Consider the following 10,778-nt stretch of genomic DNA (forward strand, 5'->3'; position numbering starts at 1 on the left):
TCCAGACCTATTAACTAAAACATCTCTCACAAGCGAAACATGACAAAACCCAAAACTTATTGGGTGTGAATCACATAGTGACGTGAACTAGATTACTGACTCTAGTGCAAGTGGGAGACTCTTGGAAATATGGCCTAGAGGAAATAATAAATGAGTTATTGTTATATTTCCTTCTTCAGGATAATCGTCTATTATCCATGCTAGAATTGTATTGATTGGAAATTCAAATACATGTGTGGATACATAGACAACACACTGTCCTTGATGATCCTCTAAGGACTAGCTCGTTGATCAACTATCATCAAGGTTTCCTCACCATAGACATGAGTTGCCATTTGATAACAGGATCACATCATTAGGAGAATGATGTGATGGACAAGACCCAAACTATGAACGTAGCATTTGATCGTGTCAGTTTATTGCTACTGTCTTCTGCATGTCAAGTATTTGTTTCTATGACCATGAGATCATGCAACTCCCGGGCACCGGAGGAATGCCTTGTGTGTATCAAACATCACAACGTAACTCGGTGAGTATAAAGGTACTCTACAGGTATCTACGAAGGTGTGTGTTGGGTGGCATGAATCGAGACTGGGATTTTTCACTCTATATGACGGAGAGGTATCTCTGGGCCCACTCAGTAATACAAAATCACAATGAGCTTCCAAGAAATGTGACTAAAGAGTTAGTCAGGAGATCTTGTATTACAGAACTAGTAAAGAGACTTGTGGGTAACGAGATTGAACTAGGTACGGAGATACTGACGATCAAATCTCGGTCAAGTAACATATAGATGGACAAAGGGAACATCATACGGGATTGATTGAATCCTTGTCATCGTGGTTCGACCGATAAAGATCTTCGTATAACATGTAAGAGCCAATACGGGCATCCAGGTCCCGCTATTGGTTATTGACCGGAGAGTGTCTCAGTCATGTCTGCATAGTTGACGAATCTGCACGGTGTGCACACTTAATGTTCGGTGACGCTTGAATAGTATTGGGATATGTACGTTGGTGATCTAATGTTGTTCGGAGTCTTGGATGAGATCCTGGATGCCACAAGGAGCTCCAGAATGGTCTGGAGGTAAAGATTTATATATGGGAAGTCCTATTTTGGCTACTGGAAAAGTTTCGGGTTTTATCGGTATTGTACCAGGATGCTTCTGGAAGGTTCCAGAGGGTTTCGGAAGGGCCCCTATAGTCCCGAGGACGTGCATGGGATGTAAGGGGGCATGCAAGCCTTGTTGGGCCAGCCCCCAAGGGTCCATGCGGTTGCGAGGGAAGAGTCCCGAAAGGGGAAAGAACCTCCTATGTGCCTTTGGGAGGGAGGAAACCTCGCTAGGCCCACGCCCCTCCTTTGTGAAGGGGCTAGGGCTGCGACCCAGCCCTCCCCTTGCCTCCCATATATAGTGAGGGAGAGGGAGGGGCTGAATACACCAATTCCTACGCCCCGGTGGAAGCCCTACCTCTTCCATAATTCCGTTTTCTCCTCAGATTGGTTCCGGGAGCGCTTGGCGAAACCCTGCTCGCACTGCTCCACCATCATCTCCACCATGCCGTTGTTCTAGTTGATATCTCATCTACTTCTCCTTCCTCTCATGCTGGATCAAGAAGGAGGAGACATCATCGAGCCGTACGTGTGCTGAATGCAGAGATGTCGTCCGTTCGGCACTACATAGGGACCGATTGTGATGGAATCACGGGACGGATCGTGATGGGATCGCGGGACGGATTGTGATTTGGATCGCTAAGACATTTGACTACATCAACGGCGTTATATACGCTTCCGCTTAGCGATCTACAAGGGTATGCAGATGCACTCCCCCTTCTCGTAGATGTTGATCTCCATAGATTGATCTTGGTGAGCGTAGGATTTTTTTTGTTTCCCATGCGACATTCCCCATCAGACCCCAACTCATAAGTCAAAGTTACCGAATGCACATGTACACCGATCCTAGGATCAATGCTCACTAAACACACAAAAACTAAGTAACAAGAGTCTTACATGCATTACATACCATCTTGAACAAATATGACCATGCTGGCGAAGTCTTATAGCATGGACCCATGCCATCTGCCTTAACCATATAGGCAACCTGACTAGGAAGCGTCCTGGCTCGCTGATACGTCCCAAATGTATCTATAATTTCTACTTGTTCCATGATCTTTTGAGTGACATTGCTATATGTTTTGCTACACTTTTATATCATTTTACACATATTTGGACTAACCTACTAACTCTGCGCACCTAGTGCCAGTTTCTGTCTGCTGATGTCTATTTTGCATGGACTTTTACCCAATTTTCCGAAGCTCGAAAAAATCCAGAAAAAATATATAAAAAACAGCGAAATAGAAGCTTCCGGATCACCGATGGAGGGCTAGGGGCCTCCCGGGCGGCCTGCTGGCGTGGCCAGGCCCTAGGCTGTGCCAGGAGGTCGCCTGGGTGGGTCCCACCACCTCTGGTGCCCTCCTTTGGCTTTTATTTAGAGTCCCCAGACGAAAACCTCGCAGACTTTCTGGAATCGTGAATTTCTCCATCGTTCCGCCGCCGCAGCGCTTCCGAGATCGGGAGCGTTAGGAGACCTCTTCGCGGCACCCTGCCGGAGGGAGGATTGACCTCCGAGAGCTTCTCCACCACCATGGACGCTTCCCGAATGTGCAGTGAGTAGTTCCCCTTGGACCATGAGTCCATGACAAGTAGCTATGTGATGTCTTCTCTCCAATCTTGTGCTTCAATGGTTAGTCCTTGTGAGCTGCCCTACATGATCAAGGCATCTATGTAATTCTCTTGCTATTGCTATGCTCGGTTTGCTGGGATTCGATGGATTATGAGATTATGTTCAAAATTTTATGAGTTATATATTTGGTTATCCTTTTATATTATGTTCGTTAGTGATTCATGCATGTTCTCCGTTGCTTTTTATTGCTTTGGCCAAGAAGTAGATAGTAACTCCAAGAGGGAGCGTTATGCATGATTGTGGGTTCAGGCCCCTCGATGTGTAGCTTGAGTGACAGAAACATGAGACTAGGGGATGTGTGTGTTGCCACCAGGGAGAAAACAAAGGTGCTTGTGATCACGGTTGCAAGGATTGTTTACCTTACGCATAGTTCGTTAATGCAGTTGTCCGTTGCTTTGAGTTTACACTTTGGGTGGGGCTCGCAACTTAATACCGCAGAGATGTTCTGGATAGATATCTCAAGGTTGATGATTAGTAAGTAGATGTTGATGAATAAACGGTCTACTTGTCTTGGCGTACTACCCATTACTATTGAACCTCTAACTATCAAGGAGCATAATTAGCATTGCGGTGCGATCATAATTCTGTCAATTTCCCAACTGTGATTTGTTTACCCAAGCATAGTTGTTTATCATCTTTTGGGAGCGAGACATCACTAGTGAACGTCATGTGACTCCGGTCCATATCACCTTCATGGTTTACACGTCCATCATTTACCGCTTTCATTTACTTTTCCGTTGCAATCAGTTTTACCTTCCCCTTGTGTTTTGATCATTTGCAAACTACAAGGCCAGAGAGATTGACAACCTCTCTGTACTCGTTGGGAGCAAAGTTATTTGTTGTGTGTGCGGGTCCACGATTTCTGCTAGCGCCATGGTGGAAGACACCTACTTGTTGATCCTAGGAGTCCTCCTGGTTCTATAAACATTACAGTCTCTGTGTAAGGGAAATTTGTTGTTGACTACATCTCCACCTTCCACTTGGGGTAACCAACGAGGGGCGAGAAATATATCCATCAACTCGTCATCACTCGCATATCATCACCAAGGTACTCTTCATCATATCACGTTCTTTCACTCCTGGCCAAATAAGTAGCTAGGGACAAGCCACTGAGTACTTTTCCATGTACTCGCAAGCAACCAATGTTTGGAACAAGGTAAAAATTGCATGGTATAACACTAAGTAGGTAGATTTGCAAAAAACTAGTTTTGAATTCAATATCATATCCTATCACCTATAAAATCATGCATCATGAGGTTACAGATATCAATATAAGCACAGGTGGAACAACTCCAGTTTAATCAACTAATCAAGTCATCTCACTTAGCTCAAGTGTTTCTTTCCGACACACACAATATTTTGTAAAACAATGGACGTAGACCAAGAGCGGTCATCCAACTCTCCATGCCCGTGGACATGACTATTCAAATAGTTTGTCACCCGGGAGAGGTTGCATATTTACCCACAATACTTGGGGAACTTTTGTATCATCCACGACTCGCGGTATATTACATACTGGAGGTAGGCACCCGAACAATGTCTTTCCCTTGTCAACACTAAATAAAGAGTTCACTCGTTCATACACAACCCTCATGATGTACATCACAAGTACCATCCATGAAGGAACACAAGAGTGTGCCCGGTGTCTATGAAAACAATGATAGCCGTCCATTTAGGCATGACCCCGTATCGAGAGTGACCATGCCACTCCCGCCACTAGTAAGTGGGATCTCTGCTAGCATCCACCAAAGCAATGAACAAAACCCCGCCCGTGTCGAGAGTGACCATGCCACTCCCTCCAATGGTAAGCGGGATCTCTGCTAGTATCGACCAAATAATCAACAAAACCCCATCCCATAAGGGATATTGTGGTCGTACATGTAAGGTTGGAGTAAGGGTCACAACTTAAACCAATCCCTTTTAAAAAACAAGACACTCACTTGCCTCGGTACATCACTTCTTTATCAAGACCTCGAATGGGCATTAGTGGCACCTGATGTGGTTTTCGAGAAGTCTTTGGTAAAACATTTATTTCCCCTCTCAATGCATATCCGTGTCCCACTTGCATAGAAACTACCAACACCTAAATACCCCCCCCACCTACATGACTCCCAATGGAACAATTTTTTTGACTGGAAATTAGTAGGAGAGGCTCCTACTATGCTATATTAGAATAAATAGTATTTACATGAAGAGTAGGAAAGTCCTCAAAGTAAGAAAAGAGCAAATCAAAGATAGTCTAAAGATTGTTTATAAGGGAAGTGATATAATCACTTAGATCAACAGATACTCTATATCTAAGCCAACTAAGATCATGCACAATGCAAGTATCAGCAAGAAATGCATCGAAAAGACCCAACAAGGTGGTCACCATGTCATCATGTGTAACGTCCTAGATGCGTCACTTTCAATATTTGAGGACGAGACCTTAATATGGAAAGAGGTGCATCTTGGTGTTGCGCAAGTATAGAAATCATTGCATTACATACAAGAAGGGATCAATATATAGAATGGCTTACACTCGCCACAAATTAAATTACAAGTCACTCAACAATTTATTTCAAACCGTCCCAAAAGACAGGGTGTGACTACGAACAAGATAAACGATAAAATTGCAATGATTTGTCTCGCTAGGCCCAAGAGACGACCAAGGTCCTCTAATCCTCGGGGTACGTAACATACATACGCACACTTCCTACGTCGAACTCCCACTTCAACTGTGTAGCAACAAAAGCCTCTGGGTCTGCGTTACCTGGACCTGTGGTGGTGTAGTAATCTGTGAGCCACGAGGACTCATCAATCATAAGACCATGATAGCGGGTCTAACTAAGTTATTGGGTGTGGAAGGTTAAGTGTTTTAGTTTGCAGAAGCACTAAGCATGTATTGTGGCTAACCTATGAGAACATGAGGTAAAATTGAGTGGTCTACGTATGACGGTCATGAACTAGTAATAATCACTAAGTGATCCTGAACACCCACTTATGTCAGTCATAAACCCACCGTGTTCTCGGTCGGAGAAGGAGCTCTCAGGGAAATAGTCACAGTTACGCAGAAGGAGCTCTCAGGGAAACAATCACGATTACGCACACAGTTGGCAGGTTTTAAATTAAGTCATTTCAAGTTGTCTAGAACCAGATGTTAAACAAAGTTTCCATGTTGGCACATAACTGCGTGCATGGATTTCCGAAAGATTTAACCCTGCAGGGGTGCTCCAAGTAATCCATCACCAATTACCACAAGTTGCTTAGAAAGCCTCGACTCTGAGATAGCCCAAAGCATCACCGGAATCCTGATGCACAAGATATTTCGTCAAAGGTAAAAGAAATCCAGCAAGGCCGCCCGGCGTGCCGACAGACCCGATAGCAGACACGTATCTCGTTCTCAGGGTACGACCGGATGGGAAAGACGTCGGGTTGGCTGAAACCCCGGGTGACCAGGGCGCGCCGTACATCACCCATTTTGGACCAACACTCACGAGGAGCACTAGGCCGGGTTGTTGATTAATTATCTTGGGGGTATCTATTCCCTATGCTTTTTTATTATTAAGTTATTAGTTGTAACACCCTATGTTTAACTCTCCTGACTGAATTAACTATCTCAAAATTAGGACCAATTAATTTTTTTGTAAATGCTTGTGATGCTTGATGTGATGCTTGCTTGCTTGCCTATTGGTCGTGTTTGAATCCAATGCTCCTGCTACTCTGCAAACTCAGCTCCTTGACCCAAACCCTTGCCTAATGATCATGCCATGTGTGTAGGACCAAAAACTATTTTTACCAAACCTTATTTTCACCAAAAAGAATTTCCGTGATTTAAGCTTTCAAGAACCACTGAGTTGGGATTTGTACTACAAGTCCTCAAATTAAGGAAGTTATTTTGCACAAATTATTTTATTTAAAAACCATTATAAAAAAGTATCCCCAAAACCACAATATTATTATTTTAAAAGTTATTTTACTATTTTATTTAAATACCTTTCTGAGAGGCCAGAAATGGTCCCTTATGAAGGGAAGTTATTTTTATTTCTTTCAAAACATTTGAGAAAATTTGAGGAAACTCAGTGGACATATATATTCCATATATATGAGTTTCAACACATTGTCATGTTCAAAAATATTGAGCAAAACCGTGCAAACCCTTCCTGCCTATTTCTAGCTTTTGGAATATTTCTATAAGAAATATTCTCCATAAATTCTTGTAAAATTCTAGAATGTCACATATGATATATGTGATGATCTTGCCAAGTTTCATCTCAATCCAAATTGATTTGATTCCCCTAATTATTTTAAAACCCTATGTGACGAGATCCAAATTTGAGCAACTCGACATTGCCAAGTGTCTCCAATTTTGCTCAAATTTGGTGGACATGTTCTCATACTGCAATAATGCATCCACCCCAAGTGTGCATCAAGGAGAATAGAAGAACGTGTCCCAAGGCCCTCAAAACCCTCTTCGTTGATTTCTGACTTTGGGGAACTTTACATTTTAAAGTTTCTCCAATTGATGCCAAACTTTTTGGACAATATTTAATGCTCAAATAATGCCCCCACACCAAGTTGTGGATTTGTGGGAATTTAATTGCATGGTTTTGTAGGCAGAAAGTCATTTCTGCCCATTTCATGGGTTTTTCAAGTCTACATTGGAAACCTTCTCCACCAAATTCCAAATTTGTTGTCCAAGCTTATTTTCATTTATTATGTGATCCTGTTAAGACTCAAATCAATTGAAGTCCATCTGGTATCCCTAACACCCATCAAACACCTTGTGTGCATTTACCAAAGCTGCTACTTTGGCCCCTTTCACTTATGTCCTTGAGGTTAAACTTTTACCACAACTCTCTATACTTACCTTTTACCTCCAGTAATCTTGCCATGGCCATTGATCAATTATTGGAGGGTGACTCCATGTTGCTACCTCTCATTTTTACCTTGGCATCACCATTCTTACCCCTCTTGCTACACTTCTCCTTAAGCTAAAGCCCCCACATTCTTCCAGGGCATCTATATCATGCTAAGGCATCATTCCAAATCAAAATATAGCATGCTCATGTGGGAAAAATGAGCACCACATATCAAACTTGATTTCTTGGTGAAATGTAGCTTTGAACAGCAAGGACTAGCTACCCTCCTCTGCCTGAGCTAAAACTTGGCATTATTGTAGTCCTTGCATAGCCAGGTATGCTAGAAAAAAATTCATCCCTAGATCCCTCCATTAAGTACCCTCAATTCTAGCCCTAAGTTTGCTGCCGCAAACTAAACCACAGTCAAAGCCCAGCATGACCATCTTCATATACTTCCAGACTCCTCAATCTCCTTTGTGCACGTGTGCCTTACGTGTAGGACATGTTTGACTGGTCGTAAGACCACTTTGGGCAGGTGTGACCGTGCCTTGGCCTTGCCCTATAGCTCGGGTCAGGCCACAACCGTGTGACCCAACGCACCGCAGAGCCCCTATTGACTATCCATGCCCTCCCTGACACCAGCTCTCCTCCAAAACACCCCTCGCACTCGTGCTCTCCCATGCTAGTGCATCCGAAGGTGTTCGAGCTCCCCTCGGTCGCCCCTCCGTTTTAACCTCTCCCTTGAGCCCCTGCTGCCACCTACCTCTCCCACTCCCCTCCGGAGGCTTCCCGATCCCATCCAACTCTCCTCCCGTGTCGTGCAAAGCCCCGATGGCTGCAAGGACTCCGCTTTGGCCGAGCTCCAATCCAGGCTCCTCCGAGCCCTTCTTCCCCTTTGAGAAGCACCAGGGTGCTCCCCTCCACCCTGAAAGCTTCCCCGCACCATTCTTCTGCCCCCTAGGTGACCAGAAGAACCACCTCCATAGCTGTCACAGCCGGATCCCACTGCGGGTGTAGCCCCACTCCACCGGTGCTCCTCCTCGGGAATGGGGCCACCAGGTGGTTCGGCGTGGCTTCCCGGGTCGGCCGGTGGACGGGTAGTCGCTAGGGCTGGCCGGAGCCACCAGGGCAATTGTTGGAGTGGCCCTGCCCTGCCTCCTAGTCACTCCCAGCCCGAACGAGGGAAGGAGATGAATATGACGAGTGGGCCCTGCCTGTAAGCGGCATGGCGGCCGGGCCAAACCATTTTAAGTGGAGGCGGGTGCCCGTGCTGGTTGCCTTCCCGCGCGAAAGTCGTAAAACGCCAAAGGCGCCTCCTGTGTGGCCCTCTTGCCACCAGGCCAAGCAACTGGGCCGGCCCACGAGTTATCTTGTGCCCTGGGCGCACTATAAAGCCCTGGTATAACATCTTATTCCTTTTTCTTTTTGTAGAAACTTCCAAATTCCAAGATAAATTCATCATAGCTCCAAATTTGATGATTCAAATTTCAACATGTTTCTAAAATCAAGACCTATCCATATATGTGCATTGCACATTTTTCCAAAAAACTCTTCTGCGGGGTTAATATTCAAATGCCCATTTGAATATTTTAAACACCACCTTTCAAAAATCCTAGATAATCCAAATCAACTCCAAATGGAGTGATCCCAATTTCGAGAGCCTTCTTATATCTTGCACTATTTTTTAAGCCTTAGTCAACATTTTATCTGGCATGAGTCTGTTGCATTAAATAAATAGCTTCCTTTTGCTATTTGTCCAATATTATAAAAAACCTAGAATATTCATATCAACTCCAAACCTGGTGAAACAACTTCCTAAATATTTATAAAATCATGTATTGTTTATTGAGTGCCTCCACTCATTTTTAACACAATGGTTTATGTAGACTTCCTTAAGGAGCACCTATTCCTCCTTTTGTCTATTCAAAATTCCCTGGTGGTCCGAATCTCCTAGGGCAAGCTTCAGGTATTTTTCTTAAGACCAGAGGGGTCCAAGAAAATTAAAACTTCCATTTATGTAGAATTTTGTCTCTTCTTGCTATCTGGCTTACTATGGTTGTTTCCAATGATAGTTGACGAGTAGACGGAGTACTCGGAGTTGGACCGGAAGATTTCGAAGATCCCGAGGACTTATGTGAGGAAGGCAAGCAGCCCTTTAACCATGCTTAGAAATCATTTTCATTCATACCAAGTTGAATACTTATTTCCGAAGCATATAGTTAAGGTTATTCAGTGCACCCCAAGATGGTGTTACCGATGGCTCCTCCGGAGCACTTGCATGGAGCACATTCCTACCATCTATGAGGGTCACGCTGATAATATGTTAACAAGTAGACAATAGTGCTACGCATAGAAGGAGCATATGCATGATGATGGTAACACAAAGTTGATATCAAAGGTTTTACGAAAACCCCATCGGGTGCCACTAATGCCCGAGGGTGATGATGTTGAGTTAGGTGACCACTTATGCAGAAGTGGTGCATCGGGTATATTTTGTGTGAGTGGTTTCGGAAACAGGATTAGATTTATGACGTGTCGACCATCCCAACCTTACATGTACGACCACGATACCCCTTTTGTGGGACGGGGCTTTGTTGATTACTTTGGTCGGTGCTAGCAAAGAGCCACATTACTAGTGGCGGGAGTGATATGTGGTCACTCTCGTAACGGGGTCATACCAGGAGGGTCGACTATGCCGTTTTTATGTGTTCCGGGCACACCGTTGGTCCCCGCATGGATGATACGATCTAGAGTCGGTGCTCGTAAGATGTACATCATGTGGGCTGGGTTCCAATCGAGTGAACTCTTTGTCTAGTATCGTTACGAGAAAGGCAATGATCGGGTACTTACCTCGGGTATGATATATACTGCGAGTCGTGGATGACATGGAAGTTTCCCGGATCTCGTGGGTATAGCGTACAACATCTACTGAGTGTAAAACTATTCGAATAGTCGTGTCCACGGTCAAGGACAATTGGGTAATCCCGCTTAAACTACGTCGAGTTGTTTCTGCATAAACCAAGTGTGTGTTTGTTATCTGAGTAAGAGGATATAACAAGTTCGGTGACTTGGCATATTGGGTGAACCCGAAGTGTTCAACCCTCGGCAGATATGTTGATATCTCTAACATGTTCTTATGGTTACCACCTAGTTTATGATGCAAGTCCATACACATAATTGATCATGTTCATTTACAA

The sequence above is a fragment of the Hordeum vulgare genome, chromosome 7H (genome assembly GCF_904849725.1).
Source record: "Hordeum vulgare subsp. vulgare chromosome 7H, MorexV3_pseudomolecules_assembly, whole genome shotgun sequence".
NCBI classification, from domain to species: Eukaryota; Viridiplantae; Streptophyta; class Magnoliopsida; order Poales; family Poaceae; genus Hordeum; species Hordeum vulgare.